A 21,019-nucleotide genomic window follows, 5' to 3' on the forward strand; every position below is an offset into this window, starting at 1 on the left:
ACAAGAGGTTAAGTGAAGATTCATGGCATCCTCACTTAATCCCATGGGGACTAATGCTGTTTACCATGCGAGTGCAAATTTAATAGTTCAAACAATTATGCATGTGACAATGCCAAAGGTTAAAATGAAAATTAGTATACATTATAGTAGTCTGTATGCTAAAAATAGTTTACAATATCCAAGATTGCCTTTTGTAGTTGAAAACTTCGCAGACCAGACCTGGCAATTTAAGGAAATATGGTTCTAATATCTGATAGGAATTCTAAATGACAGAATGCTAAATTATTTACACCGTGTATGGCTTTCATACAGTTTTCTTGATATGACATCTCTGCAGATTGCAGCAAACTCATTCAAAGCTGTTTAGCTGGAACATCTTTGTATCTACAAGCAGTAGATGCAGCCTCACCAATCCCTATCATCAATGAATAATTTATGACCTGCTGTTGTGAAAACATTGACCCAAAACATAACTGCAAGCTTTTTACGTATTCCCATAAGTACTTCTTCTCAAACTAAATTTTGTCTGAAAACTTGACATCTTCTAAAGCAAAACTGGCTTGTTCACCTTAGAGTGATTCCTTAGAGAAGACAGTGTTCATGTGGTAGATGCTAGAGTTCTATAATTTCAACAAGATGCACTTCAACATAGTGACAAGCAATAACATGTCTAGGAAGTGCTTACTGCTAGACTCCCTTTTCCTCATTTTTTTAAATCAATTTTTTTAAGTTTCTTACAAGTTATCTATTTATTTATCTATCTGTAAATAAAAAAAAAAAAACCATAAGGTATGTCCCAGGAATAATGATCATTTATACATGTTTATGGAAATACAACAGCATTACAACCACCTTTGGGACCCCACCTACTAGGGATAAGTGTTGTGTCCCCAAATGCATTGTTAAAATGTACCTTCTCTGGTAAGGTAGCGGAGAAGCAGAAGAGCACATAGGCACAGCTTTTCATTGTTGGCGATGGGAGTTGCAGAGGCACCTGAGTGCACTGGCTTGATTTTTAACTTCTAAAGGGCTCTTAGTCTGACTGTTATCCTGGTCATTCTCTGCAATAGCATCCTTGTCCAGGGAAAATCTTTTTCTTTCAAATCAACTGTTGTCAGAAAGTTAAATAGATTTGTAATCTACTTCTATTTAAAAATCTCAAGTCTCCCCACACGTTTTAGCTACTATATGTAAAGCAGGAAATGGTGTTTTATTTTTAGTCTGACACAGTGCTCTCTGCTGACATCACTGGCCATGTCAGGAACTGTCCAGAATAGAAGAGGTTTTCCAATGGGTATAGACTCCATTCTATGCACAGACAGATTCCGCCTTCCATCCAAAGAATGAACCTGTTCATTCTTCGGACGGACGACGGAATCCGGCCGTGTATAGAATGGAGTCTATGACACGGGCGGAGACGTGTGCGCGCGCCATAGTCCGCAAGCAGGTGCAAGCTGCGTAATGCGCAATGGGTTTTCCATCGCTATTCCGTAGTGTGCACGTACCCTTACTCTGGAGAGTAAGAAAAGAGGAAAAATTTCAGTCTTTCCTTTACAGACTGTTCTCTGTATATAGTCTGTTCCTGGCTTTGGCTTCAAAAATCTGTCAGATAAATCACTCTGTGTAAAGGCACCCTAAGGGCCCTATTCCACTGGACGATTATCGTTCAGATTATCATTAAATCGTTCGAATCTAAACGATAATCTTTCGGTTGAAATGCAGTTAACGATTAACGACCGAATGAGAAATCGTTGATCGCTTTATAAGACCTGGCCCTATTTTTATCGTTGCTCATTCGCAAAACGTATTTGTAAAAAATTGTATTTTTAATTGCTATGTTCCAATAATAACCAACAGAGCTGTAGGGAAATTTGGCAGCTTGCTCGTTCAATGTATAGCAAACACAGGTTCTTTGAAGCTCATTCAAACACTTTGTTCAACATTCAAAAACATTGTTAAGTTTCAGTTACATTTGTGTATTTAGGTCAGTATTTTGCATTAGTATTTGTAAGCTAAACCCAGAAATGAAACCTGAAAGAAGCACACAGTGTTTTGTTTTAATTGCACATGTAATGCTAATTCACCAGCAATATTGTAGCAGTGGAATTTGTTCTAGCTGCATCCATGCATATTGTGTTAGTTAGGTCATGTGACTACTACAATAGTAATTGATATGTTTCCTATTGTACACAGGAGATTGGTCTTTGCGATGTACTATATGATTCCATCTAGAGATAAGCGAACCTGGAGCATGCTTGAGTCCATCCGAACCCGATAGTTCGGCATTTGATTAGCAGTAGCTGCTGAACTTGGATAAAGCCCTAAGGCTATGTGGAAAACATGGATATTGTCATTGGCTGTTTTCCAGACAATCTTAGAGCTTTATCCAAATTCAGCAGCCCCCACTAATCAAATGCCGAACGTTCGGGTTCGGATGGACTCGAACCCGAACCCGGTTCACTCATCTCTAATTCCATCATCACCTACCAAAACCCATCCTGGCAGCTCTCAGACCCATCCACACCATGCTTTGTCCTCCTGAAAATAATTTATGCCATATGTAAGGGAGCAGAAATGCAGTGATATAGTAGATAAAGTCATACAATTATTGGTGTTCTAAAACTCTCCTGACTTGTAAAATTTGACAAGTAGCAAGGAGAAATGGGGAAGCTGCATCTTATAGGAATACACTGAAACTCTCTTGTTTGAGCGTGGGGACAGAAATTCTAGCCACTGATTTGGCAATTACAGAGCTAGTACATAGTGATGAGACACTGCCAACTCCGTTATAAGGTTGGTGTCACATTGTCTTTTTGTTTTTAAATTTTTAAGCCAAAGTCAGAGAAAGTGTAATAAATGCATGTTTACCTAATAACTGCATACCACGTCCTCTGCTCTGGGAGCAATTTTGTGTAGATGTCATCACTCTTTAGGAGGCTGGCCTTTCTCTTCCTCCCCTCAGTCATGCCAGACCCCCTCTACTGCATCATTAGATGACTCAGCTTGCTCAACTGGCATTGGCTGAGCAATCTAGAAGCCATCTGATGCGCTACAGCCAATGAAAAGGCTGCTGGTGCATATATGGAAGGTGGAAAACTGGTGTGGCAGCTTGCCAGGAACAGTGATCCTGCTCCTGTGAATGCACAACTGCAAGGCTGGGAGTGGGTGTAAGGGTCCTTTTACACACACACACACATTATCTGACAGATTTTTGAAACAAAAGAGGAGAAATCTCAGTATTTTCTTTATGATCTGTTGTCTGTTTATAGTCTGTTTCTGGGATAGATATCTGTGTGTGTAAAAGGACCCTTTGACTTTCTTTAGGCTATGTTTGCACAATGGGGGAGATTTATGAAAGGGTGTAAATATAGACCTGGTGTAAACTGCCCACAGCAACCAATCACAGCTCCTCTTATATCTTACCAGAGCTGAAAGCTGAGCTGTGATTGGTTGCTGTGGGCAGTTTACACCAGGTGTATATCTACGCCTTTCATAAATCTCCCCCAATGTCTTTTTTATAAAAAACAATGGCTGTTGTTTTGAAAATAATTACTTAAATTTTTTTTTTTTACAATGACAGCTCATGATTAGAGATAAGCAAAGGAGCTGGAAATTTGTTTTGCAAGGTTTGCAAATTTGGGTCAAATTTGTTAATATTTGCAAATTGAAGAGTAACTTGACCTATTACAGAAGGATGTCTTGCCGTGCTCTATGAGAGAAGCTAACATCATACTAATCTTAAAGAAAGATAAGGACCCGAGGGAAATGGGCTCATACCGTCCAATCTTCTTACTGATTTTAAAATAATCTCTAAGGTGTTAGCAGGGAGATTGAACAAGGTCATCCCGGACATACTTGGTCCTGAACAGACAGGATTTGTGCCTGGTCGCTCTATATTTGATAATTTTGCTAATATCCAGATAGAGGCAGAGGTACCCCACTCCATCCTGTCCCTTGATGCCATGAAGGCCTTCGACAGGGTGAAGTGGGGCTACCTCTGGAGGGCCCTGGAGGCCTTTGAACTCGGGGGAAATTTTATTGGCTGGGTGAAACTTCTCTATGCAGGGTCCATGGCTAGAGTTATTGTGAACGATGAGTTAACGGAGAGTTTCCCTCTAACAAGAGGTACCCGGCAGGGTTGTCCGCTTTCCCCTTGTTTGTATGATTTGTATATTGAACCGTTGGCAGAAATGATTTGTAGGGAGGAGGGTATCCAGGGCTTTGGTATTAAGTGAGATAAGGAAAAAATAATTTTATATGCTGACGATGTGTCAGAGCGTCCCTAAGTTGAATAGGATTGTTGTAGAATTTTGGCAAATAGCTGGTTTAAGAGTAAATTGGGGAAAGTCGGCAATCCTCCCGTTGGTACAAGTTGGAGTATATATATATATATATATATATATATATATGTATATATATATATATGTATATATATATATATATATATATATATATATATATATATTTTTATATATATATATATATATATATATATATAAAGTCGGGGTATATATATTTTGTGCCGGGATTTTATGTTATTATTATATCTGGTATGGGTTGTATAAAAAAAAAAAACTATTACAGAAGGACAATTTTTTTAATGCATGCTCTTGTACAAGTGTTAAAAATTGAAAAAACACAATTTAAAAACATATCAATAAGCAGTGGACATTGGTGAACAAACGGTGTAACATCAATAACATTAATCGAATTTTATATATATATATATATATATATATATATTTTTTTTTTTTTTTTTTGCGCACACAGATTCCGCAGCGCTTCACCTGTCCATATGTTTTTGAGTGTGGGAGGAAACTGAAGTACCCGGAGGAAACCCACGGAAACACAGAGAAGAACATACAAACTCTTTGAAGATGTTGCCCTTGGTGGGATTTGAACCTAGGACTCCAGCGCTGCAAGGCTAACCGCTGAGCCACCGTGTTGCTACATTAATTTTCTTCGAGAAAACCAATGGACATCAGTGGACCAGCAGCGTTACATCAATTTCTTCCCAGAAAAGCAGTGGACATCAGTGGACCAGCAGCAAAACATTAAAGGAGTTGGCCACTTTATAGTAAAATTGCTCAGTGTACAGTATTAGTAAGTGTACTCACAGCCCTTACAGACAGGGGCTCCCTATGTAACTCATACAGCTAAAATCAGACTCTCCTCCTCCAGGCTGGGCTGCCCTGCTCTGTGGTGTTTTGGTCCATAAGATTGCTTACATGGAGGAGCATGTGACCATGCCCCGCCCCCCAGTGTCCACCACTGAGCCTGTATATGTCTATGGTGGACACTTGGGGGTGGGGCCTGGTCACATGCTCCTCCATGTCGGCCATTTTGTGGACTGAAACAAAACAGAGCAGGGCAGCCCAGCTTGGTGAAGGGGAGTCTGATTTTAGCTCTATGAGGTACACAGGGAGCTGCTGTTAGTATATACAGTGAGTACACTTACTAATACTTTGTACTGACCTATTTTACTATATAGTGGCCAACCCCTTTAATTTACTCCCAGGGCAGCAGTAGACATCGGTGGAGCAGGAGGTGGCAGGGAAGGGGCAGCACTCGATTCAACCCTGAGGGGCCTGGGAAAAACATCCGGACATGGCAGCAAAGCATTTGGACTCTTCAAACGTGAGGGGCCTAGCAAAGACAGTTGAGGTTGGTAACTGTACCAGGACTTTCCCTTTTTTGTTTTGTCAAAATATTGGAGGGATGAAAGAAAGCCCACAATTTTTAGGCCCCCAGAACCTAATTTTTTTAACATGTCAGGTAAAATTACTGTAATCTGGCAGTTGAGCTGAATGGGTCAACCCAACTGCCAAAAAATGGAAATTAAAACCTAGTTATTTGGTACACACTAAAAAAACACTATAATGGTGCGTTCACACCTACAGGATCTGCAGCTGATTTTCTGCAGCAGATTTCATTTAAATAACTGAACACAGCATCAAATCTGCTGCAGATCTGCTGCAGATCCTGTAGGTGTGAACGCACCCTAAGGGTACAAACCCACTTGACGTATTTGCTGCGTGAATCAGTCTTAAAAATAAGCAGGCAAAACGCAGGTTGGCTTTATACAATTGTTCTGCGTTAAAATACGCAATTGCGTATTTTTGAAGCGTGAAGCTTGTTGTTAGCAAAGCATCAGTTGTTAAAATACGCAATTGCGTATTTTTGAAGCGTGAAGCTACATGCGTTTTTCGCACAGGTTGTTAACAACTGATGCTTTGCTAACAACAAGCTTCACGCTTCAAAAATACGCAATTGCGTATTTTAACGCAGAACAATCGTATAAAGCCAACCTGCATTTTGCCTGCTTATTTTTAAGACTGATTCACGCAGCAAATACGTCAAGTGGGTTTGTACCCTTAAACCCCAATAGCAAAAGAGAAAAGACCAGTGTTAGGATGGGGACTGGGAAGACAATGCAGTCCCTGTCGCTGACACCCGACCCAGCTGTCCTTACCTGCTTGCCACACTATGCCCTAGGTGGCAGCGGAAAACTTGGTGGCATTCCCTCACCTGCGGTACAGTGAAACACACAAAACAAGACCAGTCAGATACGCACAATAAAGCATAGTCAGCAGTCCAAGTCAGCAACGTTCGGTATACTCAGGTACAAAATCCGAGTCCAAAAAGAATAGTCGAGGTCAAAAGCCAGAGGTCAGGAAAACAGGATAAACAGGTCAGAGGAATGCTAGATCAAGATACACTAGGGTTACTAGGCTTCTTTTCAGGCACTAGACCTGATACAAGTGCATGTACTTGTAGAACTAGGAGTCCCAACCCGGCCCAGTTACCGACAGCTGACTGGTAGTGTCAGCTGTCAATCAAAATCACTGAGATCACCAACACCAACACTTAATGCTAATGGTCCGGGAAGGTAATACCCTGGCCACTGCTGCATCAAGAAATAGCAGAGCAGAAAACAAGAAACAAGTCTGGCTGCTATGGACGCCGCAGACACGCCCCTAGCAACCGGCCAGAGTGGTTGTTACGTACAGAAGTGTTAACAACCAGATTCAAGGAAGCTTTACGCTGATAGTATTACACAAAAGAGTGGCAAATAGATTTCCCCACTGTATACTGTATGCATACTGTATATATCAACACCAGGTTATTTTTATTTATTTATTTATTTTGGCTGTTCAACTGCATTTCACGCCCAAATAATGGGTGTTATTTCAAAATAATGTCCATTTTTGAAATAATGGCCATTGTTTTGAAATAACAGCTGTTATTTGGGCGCAAATAGTCCCTAAAATCTCTCTATTCTGGCTCCTATACCTTTTTATCTTTCAGTTTGTGAGCCTGCGTGAGTGTTAATTTTTTGCACCATTAACCTTAGTAGAGATGAGCGCAACTCGAGCAACTCTAGTCCAATGGTTCTGCATTTGAATACCTATGGCTGAAGAAGTCGGATGGAGCCCTAGGGAATACAACTTGCTTATCAGCTCATCTCTAATCTTTAGTTTTTATTTAAACCACTTTTGCATACATGCAACTTGTTGATCACTTTTATTTAGGGGAATTTGATGTGGCCAAAAATCAGCAATTGTGGACATTTCTGCACATACACTGTTTACCACGTGTGAATAAAAATGTGATCCTTGTGTGGTGATACCAAATACTGTAAGTGTAGTATTTTTATTTAAAAAATGGGAAAAGGGATGCAATTTAAACTTTTACTATTGGATGGGAAACATTTTTTAAATACTTTTGTAAGGGGTTTCTATGAGCAGTAACTTGATTACAAATATGGACCATGTTCACATGGCGTAAGACACTGGCCGTTCTGTGACCTGAGAAGATCATCCCAGCCGGTACTGCAGTACCAGACGGATGATCTTCACTTCAGCTGAATTCCCCGCTGCACACCATGGAGCGTGCGGCCGCTTTGTTGTATGAGCTGACATGTTCTCTGTAGCCGCTATTCGATGAATAGCGACGGCAGAAAAATGACATGTGGGTTTTTTTTTTACGGGGCCACTAGCGATCCCGTCTGGAGTGTATACTATATGTATACACTCCGGCTGGGATTCCCTCTAGCTGCAGCACAATGTAAGTAAAGTATAAATCACCTCCATGTTGCAAATCGGCAGCAACGGCCATGAATATTACTTTATGTTGTGTGAACATGGCCTTGTACTGCATCGATCTGTTAGACCTGCACTTTATTGCCTCTGCCTGCTTTAGGCAGGCTGAATCGTGGCAGTCATGTAGGCCTAGCACAGGGCTTTGTCTAACCTGACAACAGATAGTTCTCCTGTGATCGCAGCGATCTGATCTGTTTTACTGCAACACCAATATATTGCCATTTTGACAGCAGCATTTTTACATATGTTTTTCCCCTCCCACCTTCTCTAGGTAAAAAAAACACCATTTTCTCTCCAAAATCTTCATTAAAATTTCAGGAATCACATGATAAAAAAATAACATGACTGGTAAGAAAATCTGAAACAAAACATCAAAAGCCGTAAAAACTGCTGACAGTTTTTGAGTGTTTTCTGTGGGGTTTTTTCAGACTACAAAAACAAAATGAGGCCTTTAGCTGGTAACATATACATTTTTAGGTGAGGTTTTTTTTAAGCCAAGAGAGGATCTTGCAGGAATGAGAAGTATAACATCTTTATATTTCTAATGCCTTTTGAATCCACTCTTCCACTACTTCTGAATTTGGCTCAGAAAACTGCCAGAAAAAGTGCAGTGTTTTTCAGTATAAAAAATACTGTGTATGACAACAATCTATTTGTGACAGGATAATAATGAAATAATAATTACGTGTTTGGTAACATCAAGTAATTAAACCTTTTAAAGCACAACAGATCCACCCTGTTCATCAATCCTTACTTTACTGATAAAAGAGCTTTTCCGAATCCTTTCATTAAACTCTTATCTTTTCAAAACAGCTGAAAAAGAAGATGGATTTAGGATAAGAAAAACAAATTAATTTCTTCATCTGATACTATGAGTTGTTTTTTTTTTTTTTTTATAAAGATTACTACTGAGATCAAATGATGGTCAAGCATGGATAGATCAGATATGTATGTCTGTATATGACTTCTCTTTGAAGTCTGGTCATCATGAAACCATTCATTCTCTCAATCTTACCATTTGTCACTTTCTATAGTACCTAAGTACCTACATTGAGAGATACACTTAGATTCATTTATGGGATTTTAAGAATATTTTATTCAATATTTTTCTGCTTGTGTTTTCCTGGTAAGATATAATCATATCTGAAATATTTTATTTACAAGTAAAGACCTTTATAATAAAAAAAAGGTCAGAAATATTAAACCTTATTCAAGTGATATTCCAGTCAAACATAACTTTTAAAATGTTGCAGCCCATGGTGAGACTAACAATTCATTCCATACTTGTTATTATCTATTCAGTCTCCTCCCAGCTCTGAGCTGCTGCCTGTGCTGAAGACACAAAAATCTGTGTCTGAGCTGTTGTCTCTGTCTCCCCCTCCAACTTTTGGCATTTGATTAGTGGTGGCTGCTGAAGTTGGATAAAGCCCTAAGGCTATTTGGAAAACATGGATATAGTCATTAGCTGTATCCATGTTTTCCAGACAACCTTAGAGCTTTATCCAAGTTCAGCAGCCCCAGCTAATCAAATGCCGAACGTTCGGGTTCGGATCAACTTGAACCCGAACCCGGTTCGCTCATCTCTAGTGGTTACACCTCAGTGATATTCTAAAATATACTAGCAACTCTGAGGTTGTTTTCTTGGACATATTATACTTTAGGTTAGTGGTAAAATGTTGCTGATATCCATACAATTCTCGTTTGAAAAATGCCCATTTTATGAAAAAATGACAAAATGAGTGATTTTCAGATTTGTCAGCATCATTATGCACGCAGCAATACTATATATGCCTTTTTTTTTTGCATTTTTTTATTGCATTGGGGGCTATGGAGAGTTTATTTGTTGTGTACTTTATTTTTTTATTTGTGTATGTTTTATATTTACTGTTATACTTTATTTTACGGTCCCACCATGGGGACATCACTAGGCTGATCCTGGTCCGCCACCATAGTTATGACACAGGGGACTTGAGGGCCTGAGGACAATGAGGAGCCCTGGCATCCACAAATGCTTATGGTGGCCTGAGGAGGAGGAAGATACGGTGTCATGGCAAATGACTCTCTTGTCACCGCTGCCCAGCTACTTGGAGCTATCAAGCCAGTTTCACGCAGTCCACCACCATCATACTAGGAAGCTGTATTAGGCCTGGTTACTAAAGTGACTGGAGTCTCCAGAAGTCTCCTTCTAGTCATACTGAGTGTGAAGCTGCCCCAGAGAGGTTGTCAAACATGCCTGAGTGTGCAGCTATACGGAGTGTGCAGCGGTCCCACTGAGGCTGTCAAACCATCCAGAGCGTAAAGCATTCCAACTGAGGCTGTCAACATTGCTTGAGCCCTCTCTAATTGGATACCCTCTCCTGTGGCAGAACCCACTCCCTCCAAAGTGACCATATAAGTCTTCTGACCTCAATAACATTGAGCCACTCTGGGGAGATCTCAAGTGCACAGTTCATGCAAGACAGCCCAGGAATTTACAGGAACTGGAGAATTTTTGCCAAGAAGAATGGGCAGCTTTACCATCTAAGAAAATAAAAAGTTCACCCAGAACTATCACAAAAGACTTCAAGCTCTGTATGATGTTAGAGGGGGCAATATACAGTATTAATAACTAGGCTATGTAAACTTTTCATCAAGGACATTTAGATACAGTATTTCTGGTTATCATTATGAATTAAAAAGAGAAAACACAGTAGTTTGACAATGAATGGCTTTACCCAAATACTAACCGTGGGTGGACCAAAACATTGGTAAACCTTTGTATGTAAACCTTTGAGCACAATTGTATGTTGTATTCAGGGCCGGATTAAAGGGAGGCCACCACTTTGGGGCCCCCACCAGCCCGAACCCGGAAGCAGAGTTCCGGGTTCAGGTTGGGGAGCTCTATTCTGCGAGCCGCATCAGGCTCCCGACATCTCCTGATGCGGCCCGCGTGCACAGCGCTCTCCTGTGTCCAGCAGTTGCTATACACAGGAAAGTGCTGTTCCTGACAGCACCTTTCTGGTGGGCCGCGTGCGATGACGTCATTTCATTTCGCGCCACCTGCTGGAGAAGACCAGGCCTGCCCAGCTCTGGAGAGAGGAAAGGTGAGGGGGGAAGGGGGGCTACTAGGAGACCAGGGGGGAGAACTACAGCTATGAGGACACCGGGGGGGGGGGGGGGACTACAGTTACCAGGACACCGGGGGGGGGGGGGGAAGAACTACAGTTACCAGGACACCAGGGGGGAGAACTACAGCTACCAGGACATCAAGGGGGAGAACTACAGCTACCAGGACACCAGGTGGGGGGAAAGAACTACAGCTACAGCTACCAGGAAACCAGGGGGGAGAACTACAGCTACCAGGACACCAGGGGGGAGAACTACAACTACCAGGACACCAGGGGGAGAACTAGAGCTACCAGGACAACAGGGGGGGAGAACTACAGCTATCAGGACACCAGGAGGGAGAACTACAGCTACCAGGGGGGAGAACTACAGCTACCAGGATACCAGGGGGGGAGAACTACAGCTACCAGGACACCAGGGGGAGAACTACAACTACCAGGACACCAAGGGGAGAGGAGAACTACAGCTACAGCTACCAGGACACCAGGGGTGGAGAACTAGAGCTACCAGGACACCAGGGGGAGAACTACAACTACCAGGAAACCAGGGGGGAGATCTAGAGCTACTAGGACACCAGGGGGGAGAACTACAACTGAGTCACTTAAAGATGTTTCTTTCGTATTTTTTAGAACATTATTTAGTAGGGGTGGCCTGGGGTAAAATAAAAGGTTAGCCATAATACTCACACTGCTTCTCCCTAGCAAAATCCCCGTCAATCCCCAAAATCCCCATTAACTGATCGATGTCTTTCTATATGTTCAAAAATCATTGGCCACCGGCCGTGCATCGCTGCGTTTAATAGTGATGTGCAACCAATGGCTGATCGAGCCTTATAATAGGCTCTGTAAGCAAGCGCTTGTCTAGCAGAACGACGCTACTTATCCAGGATATGAGACTATGTAATATGGCCCTAACACAGTAGGTAAGAACGCAGAGAATGTGCCTGGTTTTTACATTGCGTTATTACCACAAACACAACGTAAGAACACTGAGCCCTCCCCTCTCCTGTCTCTAGGGCCTGGCATCTTCCTCTGCACTGCAGCCTCTTGTGACCATCATGTGCACAACAGAGGAGGATGCTGAGCCACACAGCCAGGAGTGAGGTGGGGTCTGTGCTAAGTCGCCTACTCGTCTACAGTAAGCGGGCATCTGTATAGATCATGGTAGTATTTTTTTTTTTTGGGGGGGGGATGGGGGGCCCCAACAAGATTGTTGCCTTGGGCCTCCACCAACCTTAATCCGGCCCTGGTTGTATTTGAGAGAGAAATCTGCACTTATTGGCCCATCTCTGTCCCGTGCCCATTTTAAAGTTGCTCCACAAATGTTCTAGTAAAGCCACTGCTGAACCATAATACATTGTCTCCCTGTTGACTGATTTCTACTGCACCTCACCAATACCTAGGGCAGCTCTCTGATCACCTCAGTTTATAGTATTAGGGAGTTGGTGACAGGGGAAACTTCAAGATTCACCAATATCAACACCTCGGTGCAGTCCACTTTCAACATACTCTCTCCTCATTAACAGTGTTAAAGGGAACCAATCAGCTTAATTGAGCTGATATGGTTCACAGGAGCACTGTATCTGCTGCAGAAGCTTTATACAGGAGAAAACCGAGTTTTATTCCTCGGGCGCGTGACAAGGAGAGGTGGGGAGGTAGTCATCTGGGCTGCTGCCCGTCAGCGTCTAGTCACCGCTCTCTGCCTGTCAGCGCACTCGGAGGGGGTAATTGACAGGCAGAGAGGTCCTTTACTGGCCTTTCTGCCTGTAAATCATCACTCTGAGTGAGCTGACAGGCACAGAGCTGTGACTATACAGGGATGGGGAGCCGCCTAGATGACTACCTCCCCACCTCTGCCTGTCACGCGCTGTTTTTTCTCTGGTATAAAGGTTCTGCAGAAGCTGCAGCCCGTCAGCTGCTGCAGGAGCTTCATACAGCGCTCCTGGGAACCATATCAGCCCAATTGGACTGATTGGTTCCCTTAAAACTCACCCAGGAGAGATGTGGATGTTGGAGGATCACTGATGTACTGTACACTGAGTCATTGTATGTCAGTGATCTAACAACGTCCACAGCTCTCCTTAGTGAAGTTAACTCATTAAGTCACCTGACAAGGTTTTAGAACAGGCTACTTGACAGGTGATTTACAGGATTAACTTTACCCAGAAGAGCTGTGGACAGTGTGTGCTGACACACAAAGTGACAGTACAGGAGCCAGCTAGACAGCTTAGACTACAACTCTCACACTATTCTCTATCTATCCCTGATAGCTAATCAACCTGCTATAATCCTTTCTAACCTTTTCTTTACCTGTCTCAGTCTAGCTAGTGTAAATCTATATGTTCAGTTCACTGTAGAACTGTACAGTAATTGACTTGATTATATATTCCATACCCCAAAAATAATGCTTTTTTTTAAATTCTGAATAACATGTAAAACAAATGAAACAAACGTTTAGCAACAGCTGAAGGTCATATTATAAGTTACTGTACAGTATAGCAGTCAGCATGTGGAGTATATTGTATAGTAGGTGCATAAACCAATGCAGTAGCGTAGTACAACAGGCTAGAATAGAGAAGCAGGGCTGCTGTCAGAGGTCTGTGTGGTCACATGACAGCAATGGGGAAGGGGGTATGTTCTGCATGGACCAATCAGAAAGTGAAAATCACAGAGCTGTTCAGGAGGACTTTGACAGAATTTTTCTATACAGCTGAGTGTAAGTGCAGGCACATTATATCAGTAGGGTGTATAGCTGAGTGTAAGTGGAGGCACATTAGAGCAGGAATGGAAAGGATGGGAAACACAAAGGCTGATAGAGACTGCAGTGAGCATAAAGGAATGAGCAGGACAGATGTGGGCACAGTATAGCAGCACTCTCTGTGCAGGAATAGAGGGGTTACAACTATAAAGAGATTACAACCACAGTCCTGTCCCCTGATGTAAGCCCCAGCCTGAAGTGGATCTGCCATGATTTGGAAAAAGTGTGATGTCTTAAGGGGGGTCGCTGCAGCCCATTGCACAGCTGCAAGGAATTATGGATAGTCAGCAGCAAACTCTAAGTCGTTCTTGTACCCCTGGCAAAATGTTCAACTGGAACAATATAAGGGATGACTTTCAGATTAATGTCTTTTATTTGTACTGCAACGCACTGTAACTGTGCTGTTTTAATGGTTGTTTTAGTCATAATGAATAAATGCCAAGGATTTTGATAAGCTATTATGAACGTTGCAGTAACTAATTATCTAAGGCAATTCAGAAATTATTTATGAAGAATTTTATGATTAATTAACTGCTAGGGTTATTGGGGCATTGAAAACCTAGTGTTATTAAAATCAATGGAAATTTATTACAGGCTGCATTATAATGGCAGCTGACTAAGGAGTAGCTAGCAGTCTACACCACTGAGATATAGTGAGTCATTTGTTATGTTCCAAAGTCATAATAGCCTTGTTTCCAAACATTCTAAAACTTTATATAAATGTGTACTTCAGTACTTTAAACTTCAGTATTTGGCCGCTCACATGGAGTTCTGCCTTTTCCAAAAAGCTCTTCTTACCTTGGTGCCACCATTGGTGAGGCATGAGCCAGGTTTCAGCTACAGGCTAAGGCTATGTGCACATTAGTAAGAGACCGGTCGTTCCGTTCCGGGTCATGGAAAGGCTGGTCTTTGAAAAGATCATCCCAGACAGTACTGCAGTACAAGCCAGATGATCTTTTCGGCCGCAGACTTCTGATGTTGGCGCATCCGTGCGCACCTGCAACAGAACTCTCCACAGCACACTATGGAGCGAGTGTCCAGAGCTGCTCGCTTCACAGTGTGCACTGACATGGTTTTCTTCGGCCACTATTCAATGAATAACAGCAGCAGAAAACTGACATATCAGTTGTTTGCAGTACCGCGTATGTGTATACGCTCTGGCCGGGATCCCATAGAAGGAAAGGTAACTTATATTTCTGTAATAATCAAGGCTGTTGTACAACGGCCGTGGTTTTACAGGAATATACGTTGTGTGAACATAGCCCAATAGAGGACAGTACAGGATTTCTGGAATAGTGGCATTAAATTGCTTTTCATTGCTATATTCTGAGCTTTGTAATTTTTTTTTGTCTATGGGGTTGTGTGGGAGTTCATTTTTTCCACAGTGATCTGTAGTTTTAATTGCTATTTTGGGGTAGATGGGACTTTTTGAATGCTTATATTGGTTTTATAAGAAACTTCTGCAGGAGCAAATAGCTATCCCAGTTTTGAAACTACCAAAAATCCACTTTTTTTTTTTTTTTTTTTTTTGGGGTGGGGGGGGGGGGTGTGGGGTTCGGGGGGGGTTGTTCTGTATTGTGTTTCTGTACTTCCTGGTTGAGCAGTTCCCAGAATGCAGCACTGGTTCCAGAATGCATTGCTTTCCTTTAGCTGTTCATCACAGTCCCCCACCCTGCCCATTCCGCACCCAAAGCTGTTGTAGAACATCTAGGCTGTGTTAACACATTGCAGTTTTATTGTGTTACTGAATTATATGCAGTACTTTATAATTTCATTGTGGTCCCACCCGAACAGCACGCTGTATACTCTACCTGTAATGCTGATATTGAAATAAGGAAAAGTACTTTTTAAATTTAACATTTTTTTTCTTTTCGTTTCCACGCACATATTATGATCAAACATCTTTCATCTTTGAAGTTGAGCCCCACAATTAGGACTTTATCCAAAGTTATCTTACATGGGATATGCAGTTTATGGCTCGTTTTTTCTCCAGGTGGGATTTGCAGTGCCTGGTCTGATCCACTTTTCCATTTAAAATAATTTACTTGTGTTACTGCATAATTTTTGTGAATATGCTGCAGTACTGCAATGAAACTCCAACATGTGTGAACATAGCACTAATTTCACTGCAAATTTTAGCACAATCAGAGAAATCAGTGCACACCTGCTTCTGGTTGGTCAGAGATGGTGAATCACTCAGGGGTTTGGAGGATCCAGCCAAGCCTCCTGTGACATCACGCCCTGCCCCCTGTCTGCATCATCAGCCTGTCCTCAGCAAACAAACACAATGTGAGAGAGAAGCATGGAATATTTGTCTCCTAGGGTGGGAGAGCAGTTGGAGCAGGAGACAATGTGGATTGGCACAGAGGCCATTTTCTTCACTTCCTTAATTTCTATCAGCTACCAGTGTGGCAGAACCGCACAGATATGGTTATACATTATATAGACACAGCTATATAACTTTTAATGTACTATTAATATAAAACAAGTTTTCCTTATGTGGAGTTCCCTTAAAGCACTTTGATTAAAGGACAAGTGCCATGAAAAACTTTTCCCCAGTAATTGAAGCACATTACAAAGTTATATAACTCTGTAATATGTTTCAATCACCTATCTGCCTCCCTTTCCTGTCTTTTCCCTCCTCCACCCCCCACCAGGAAGTGTCCTAACTCACACAGACCTAATGACTGTCGTCACTGTCACCAGTCATCAGCAGGAGGGCTGGTCTAGGTCCTGTTACAGCAGCCTCCCCCCCCCTCCCCAGTCCAAGTGATGGCTTGCAGTTGTTCAGCCAATGGGAGCTGAGAAAGCTGAGTCACCTGACAAGGCAGGGGAGGGAGGGGGCTGCTGTAACAGGAGAAGGAGCTGAAAGAAGTGCTTGGTGACGGTGACGACAGTAATTAGGTCTGTGTAAGTTAGGACACTTCCTGATGGGGGGTGGAGGGGGGAAAAGACAGGGAAGGGAGGCAGATAGGTGATTGAAGCACATTACAGAGTTATATAACTTTGTAATGTGCTTCAATTACTGGGGAAAAGTTTTTCATGGCACTTGTCCTTTAACCCCTTGCCTCCGCAGCCTGTTTTGGCCTTAATGACCAGGCTCATTTTTCAAAATCTGACCTGTCTCACTTTATGCGCTTATAGCTCAGTGATGCTTTAACGTATGCTAGCGATTCTGAGATTGTTTTTTTGTCACATATGGCACTTTATATTAGTGGCAAAATTTGGTCACTACTTTGTGTGTTTTTTGTGAAAAACATCAAAATATCATGAAAAATTTTAAAATTTTGCATTTTATGAACTTCTGAAATTCTCTGCTTCTAAAAAAGGAAGTCATAGCACATAAATTAGTTACTAAATCACATTACCAATATGTCCTCTTTATTCTGGCATAATTTGGGAAACATATTTTACTTTTTTAGGCTGTTATGGGGCTTAGAAATTTATTAGCAAATTATCACATTTTGTGAAAGTTTCCAAAACTGATTTTTTTTTAGGGACCAGTTCTTTTTTTAAGTTGATTTAGGAGGCTTGTATGCTGTAAAACCCCATAAGTGACCCCATTTTGGAAACTAGACACCTTAAAGAATTAATCTAGGGGTATAATGAGCATTTTAACCCTACAGGGGCTGGAGGAAAGTATTCACAATTAGGCCTTAAAGAAATCGAAAATTTTAATTTTCCAATAATATATATGTTTAGATTAAAGTTTCTCCTTTCCAAAAGGAACAAGAGAGAATCTGCACCCCACAATTTGTAACACAGGTTCTCTTGAGTACAACGGTACCCCATATGTGGGCGTAAACCACTGTATGGGCACACAGCGGGGCTCAGAAGGGAAGGAGCGCCAATTAGCATTTTCAGTGCAGATTTTGCTGAAGAAGTTTCTGAGCGCCAGGTGCGTTTGCAGCGCCCATGTAGTGCCCGTAGAAGAGAACCCCCCCAAAAGTCACCCCATTTTGGAAAGTACACCCCTCAAAGAATTCATCTTGGGGTGTGGTGACCATTTTGACCCCACAGGTATTAGAGGAAAGTATATAAAATTAGACAGTAAAAATGAAAAACTCGAATTTTTCCAATAATATGTTCGTTTAGTTTAAAATTTCTCAATTTCACAAGGAACATGAGAGAATCCGCACCCCAAAATTTGTAACGCAGGTTCTCCTGAGTACAACGGTACCCCATATGGGGGCATAAACCACTGTATGGGCACACAGGAGGGCTCAGAAGGAAGGGAGTGCCAATTAGCATTTTCAGTTCAGATTTTGCTGAAGAAGTTTCTGAGCCCCAGGTGCGTTTGCAGAGCCCCTGTAGTGTCCGCAGAAGAGAACCCCCCCATAAGTCACCCCATTTTGGAAAGTGCACCCCTCAAAGAATTCATCTTGGGGTGTGGTGACCATTTTGACCCCACAGGTATTAGAGGAAAGTATTCAAAATAAGACAGTAAAATTGAAAAACTTGAATTTTTCCAATAATATGTTTGTTTAGTTTGAAATTTCTCAATTTCACGAGGAACAGGAGAGAAGCTGCATGCCCAAATCTGTAACGCAGGTTCCCCTGAGTAGAACGGTACCCCATATGTGGGCATAAACCACTGTATGGGCACCCAGCCGGGCTCAGAAGGGAAGGAGCGCCAATTAGCATTTTCAGTGCAGATTTTTCCGAAGAAGTTTCTGAGCGCCAGGTGCGTTTGCAGTGCCCCTGTAGTGTCAGCAGAATAGAACCCCCCCAAAAGTCACCCCATTTTGGAAAGTACACCGTTCAAAGAATTCATCTTGGGGTGCAGTGAGCGGTTTGACCCCACAGGTATTAGAGGAAAGTATTCAAAATAAGACAGTAAAAATGAAAAACTCGAATTTTTCCAATATATGTTCGTTTAGTTTAAAATTTCTCAATTTCACGAGGAATGGGAGAAAAAATGTACCCCAAAATCTGTAACGCAGGTTCTCCTGAGTACAACGGTACCCCATATGTGGGCATAAACCACTGTATGGGCACACAGGAGGGCTCAGAAGAAAGGGAGCGCCAATTTGCTGGAGCAAAACCGCAGCTAGTAATGGTTATTAGAATAGCGCAGTTACTAAAATACAAAAAAAAAATGAGATTACAGGTAATGTGGGGTGGTTACGGATAATCTGTGGTGGTTACGGGCAACCTGCGGTGGTTACGGGCAACGAGGGGTGGTAACGGGCAACGTGGGGTGGTAACGGGCAACCTGGGGTGGTTACGGATAAACTGAAGTGCTTATAGGTAATCTGGGATGGGAACCTGTAACGTGCGATGGTCGGGGGCAACGTGCGGTGGTCGGGGGCAACGTGCGGTGGTCGGGGGCAACGTGCGGTGGTCGGGGGCAACGTGCGATGGTCGGGGGCAACGTGCGGTGGTCGGGGGCAACGTGCGGTGGTCGGGGGCAACGTGCGGTGGTCGGGGGCAACGTGCGGTGGTCGGGGGCAACGTGCGGTGGTCGGGGGCAACGTGCGGTGGTCAGAGGCAACGTGCGGTGGTCAGAGGCAACGTGCGGTGGTCAGAGGCAACGTGTGGTGGTCAGAGGCAATCTGGGGGGAATTACATGTGATTAGGGGCAACCTGGGGGGGTTACAGACAATCTGCGGTGGTTACGGGCAACATGGGGTGGTTACAGACAATCTGGGGTGGTTACGGATAAACGAAAGTGCTTATAGGTAATCAGGGGTGGGTACATGTAATTTTGGGTGGTTACGGCAATCTGGAGGGGGTCACTGGCAACGTGTGTGAGTTAGAGGCAACGTGCAGTGGTTAGAGGCAACGTGCGGTGGTTACGTGCAATATGCGGGGTTACGGGCAATCGGGGCTGATTACGGACCATCTGGAGGGGCTCACTGGCAATTTGGGGTGGTTACAGGCAACGTGCGGTGGTTATGGGCAACGTGCGGTGGTTATGGGCAACATGCGGTGGTTATAGGCAACATGCGGTGGTTATAGGCAACATGCGGTGGTTATAGGCAATGTCCGGTGGTTATAGGCAACGTGCAGTGGTTAGTGGCAACGTGCGGTGGTTAGTGGCAACGTGCAGTGGTTATGGGCAACGTGCGGTGGTTAGTGGCAACGTGCGGTGGTTATGGGCAACGTGCAGTGGTTATGGGCAACGTGCAGTGGTTAGTGGCAACGTGCGGTGGTTAGTGGCAACGTGCGGTGGTTATGGGCAACATGCGGTGGTTATAGGCAACATGCGGTGGTTATAGGCAATGTCCGGTGGTTATAGGCAACGTGCGGTGGTTAGTGGCAACGTGCGGTGGTTAGTGGCAACGTGCGGTGGTTAGTGGCAACGTGCGGTGGTTATGGGCAGCGTGCGGTGGTTATGGGCAACGTGCGGTGGTTATAGGCAACGTGCGGTGATTACGGGCAATCTGGGGTGGATACGGGCAATCTGGGGCGGATATGGGCAACCTGCGGTGGTTACGGGTAATTTGGGGGGGCTAGGGGTAATCTGGGAGTAAACTGCAATTATTACTATAATAAAAAATGTGTGTTTTATTTTTTTGTATGTTTTTCACTTTTTGTACTTTATACATTAATTTTCACTGTATTACTATGATTACTGTGATATTTTCTATCACAGTAATCATAGTTCAGTGACAGAGACCAAATTGGTCTCTGTCACTTTAAATTTTCAGAGCTAACTGATTCTGGAGCGCATGCGCACTTCAGAATCAGCCTGGACGTCGAGGAGGACGGAGCTCCGTGGATCAGGTAACGTATGTGCGGAAGGGGGGGTGACTGGGGGACGGGGGTGACTGGGGGGGTGGGGGGCGACTTGGGGGGGGGGCACGGTGACACTTTTTATCCCCTGTCACCAATGATTTATGGTGACAGGGGATAAAAAGTGCTGATCAGCACTGGGAACAGGCGATCGGCGGTATATAGTATATACCGCCGATCGCCTGCTCCGGGACCACACGGGGGGGTCCCCGATCACTGCCCCATGCTCTCCGCTACCTCCGGTGGCGGAGAGCATGGGGCTTTGATCACTTATTCATTTCCATCCCTGCGAACAAACATCGTTTGTTAGCAGGGAT

At 43.2% G+C, this 21,019-nt stretch overlaps 1 long non-coding RNA gene across 1 annotated transcript; it reads left to right on the plus strand.

Moving 5' to 3' along the window:
- Nucleotides 1-5,356: 5,356 nt before the first annotated feature.
- On the plus strand, nt 5,357-7,603 carry LOC138802163 (uncharacterized). The gene is made up of 3 exons (XR_011364693.1): nt 5,357-5,444; nt 5,519-5,664; nt 7,309-7,603. It is a non-coding gene; the product is annotated as an uncharacterized lncRNA (long non-coding RNA).
- Nucleotides 7,604-21,019: the final 13,416 nt, after the last annotated feature.

This window comes from Dendropsophus ebraccatus, chromosome 9 (assembly GCF_027789765.1).
Source record: "Dendropsophus ebraccatus isolate aDenEbr1 chromosome 9, aDenEbr1.pat, whole genome shotgun sequence".
In the NCBI taxonomy this organism is placed as follows: domain Eukaryota; kingdom Metazoa; phylum Chordata; class Amphibia; order Anura; family Hylidae; genus Dendropsophus; species Dendropsophus ebraccatus.